This window comes from Gossypium arboreum, chromosome 11 (assembly GCF_025698485.1).
Source record: "Gossypium arboreum isolate Shixiya-1 chromosome 11, ASM2569848v2, whole genome shotgun sequence".
Taxonomy (NCBI): domain Eukaryota; kingdom Viridiplantae; phylum Streptophyta; class Magnoliopsida; order Malvales; family Malvaceae; genus Gossypium; species Gossypium arboreum.
In genome coordinates this window covers 95,185,690-95,188,308 of record NC_069080.1, presented here as the reverse complement: position 1 = coordinate 95,188,308, position 2,619 = coordinate 95,185,690, and the positions used below count along the sequence as shown (strand labels likewise).

General features: G+C 37.8%; 1 non-coding gene across 1 annotated transcript; it reads left to right on the top strand.

Moving 5' to 3' along the window:
• Positions 1 to 1,208: 1,208 nt before the first annotated feature.
• On the top strand, positions 1,209 to 1,315 carry LOC128285048 (small nucleolar RNA R71). The gene has a single exon (XR_008275463.1). It is a non-coding gene; the product is annotated as a small nucleolar RNA R71 (small nucleolar RNA).
• The last annotated feature ends 1,304 nt before the right edge of the window (positions 1,316 to 2,619 follow it).

Here is a 2,619-nt window from a genome sequence, read left to right as displayed (position 1 = left end):
ACATTTTGTAAGGCATGACGTTGATACTAGCCCCTAGATTAGCCAATGCATAATTAACATCTAAACTACCAATTAAGCAAGGAATCGTAAAACTCCCTAGGTCTTTTAGTTTGTTGGGTAGTTTATTTTGGAGAATGGTCGAGCAAACTGCGTTCAGCTCTACATGCGACGCCTCGTCCAACTTCCGCTTATTTGTTAAAAGCTCCTTTAAAAATTTCATTGCGTTTGGCATCTGTGATGGAGTTTCAATAAACGGTAAGTTAATATGTAATTTTTTCAAGAGTTTAAGGAATTTACCAAATTGTTCATCTGAGCAGTCTTTCTTTGTCGCGTTAGGGTATGGTACATGAGGTTTATATTCGACAGACACTGGTTTGTTTTTATTATAATCTACCTCACCTTAACCTTTGCTTACCACAGTTTCTTGCCTCGGTTCTGGTTCAGGTTTAACGACTCCTTCGTCATCTTGGATATTAATTACGTTGAGTTGTTCCCTTGGGTTGAGTTCAGTATTACTTGGCAAACTACCTTGTGGTCAGTCGGAGATTAGTTTGGAAAGCTGGCCTATCTAAGTTTCGAGCCCTTGGATCGACGCTTGTTGATTCTTAAGTGTTGTCTTGGTGTCCTGAAAACGGGTTTCTGACACTGATATGAACTTTGAAAGCATCTCTTCAAGGTTTGACTTCTTTTCCTGTTGGTAGGGTGGTTGTTGGTAGCCTGGAGATGGTTGTGGTCTTTGATTTCCTTGGCCTCCCCACAAGAAATTGGGGTGGTTCCTCCAACCTGCATTATAAGTGTTACTATATGGATTGTTTTGAGGTCGAGTATTATTACCCATGTAATTTAATTGCTCATTATCCATGTTGTGGGCATAAAGTTGATATTCCGAATTGTTTGTTCCACCTCCACTTGCTTCGCACTGCATTACTGGGTGCACCTATGAAGAATTAAGAAAACCATCAATCTTTTTATTTAAGAGTTCTACCTGATTAGAGAGCATGGTGACCGAATCGACGTTATAAATGCAAACTATTTTTGTTGGCTTTGTCCTCATTACTTGCCACTGATAGTTATTCAGTGACATCTCTTCTATAAACTCATACGCATCTTCCGGTGTTTTATTGTTGATGGTTCCGCTAGCAGCTGCGTCAACCATTTGCCGAGTCGAAGGATTCAAACCATTGTGAAATGTTTGTACCCAAAGTGGTAACCCATGGTGAGGGAACCTTCTCAGTAAGTCCTCGTATCTCTCCCATGCATCGTAAAGGGTTTCTAAATCCATCTTCACAAAAGAAGAGATGTCATTACGTAATTTAGCCATTTTAGCAAGCAAAAAATATTTTGGTAGGAACTTTTCAGTCATTTGTTCCCAAGTAGTAATTGACCCTCGTGGTAACGAGTTCAACCACTATTTAGCTTTGTTCCTTAATGAAAAAGGGAATAACTGAAGACGAACGGCATCATCAGAAGCGCCATTGATTTTAAATGTATCACAAAATTCCAGAAAGTTTGCTAAGTGAGTGTTGGGATCATCATCCTACAAACCATCAAACTGAACAAATTGCTGTATCATCTGAATAGTGTTAGGTTTTAATTCAAAAGTATTTGCAGCTACAGCAGGTCTAACTATGCTAGATTTCATTTCTGTTAAAGAAGGTTTAGCAAATCATAAATAGTGCTCGGAGCAGGATTTCGATTAACTGCAATTGCAGGAGGTAGCTGATTGCCTTGGTTTTCAGCCATCTCTTCGGTTTGGGGGTGAGTATCATCTTCTTGCTCGTTCTCTGTGTATCTTAAGCTTCACCTTATTTCTCTTTGGGTTCTACGAACTATGCGATCGATTTCTTCCTCAAAAAGTAGTGGCCCTGACGGGTTTCTTCTAGTCATAAATTATAAAAACCAGCCAAGAGAAAGAAAAAGTAGGTTGATAAATAATAATATTAATAAAATTAAATTGCAAGAAAAATAAATGGTTAATGTAATAAAAATTGAGCGTTCCTAATATTTCAGTCCCCAGCAATAGCGCAAAAAACTTGATCACGTGGTTTCGTGATAGGTTTTAAATATTTATAATTACTCGTTCTTGAACTAACTATTATCGCGATGTAGGCAAGTGTACATATCGAACAGTAGTATAGTTTTAGGAAGACCGAATTATCGAACCCAAAGGAACTAAAAGTACTAGTAATGACTGTCTTTTTATTATCTAGCCTAAAAATAAAGAGGTTTGTGTTTTAACTAACTAATTATCTAAATTAAGAACTCACAAAGAAAAGAATTGAGGAATTGCTTTTTGGGGATAATCGATTGACTTAATAAAATACCTAAGGAAAATCCACCTAGACTTTACTTGTTATCCTGGCTCCGAATCGGACGATTTATTCATTCAACTTGTTCCGTAGAGACCCCTAAGTTATGTTATTATCCCTATTCAAGACTAATAACCCTAATCCCTAGATTGAATAACCGAGACTTTTCTCTAATTAACACTCTAGGGTTGCATTAACTCGATCTATGGATCCCCTATTAGGTTTCACCCTAATCTGGCAAAATCTTGTCACCCTATGTCTAGGCGCGCTGTAACATCCTGATTTTCGGATTTATTCGCGGTTTTCAATA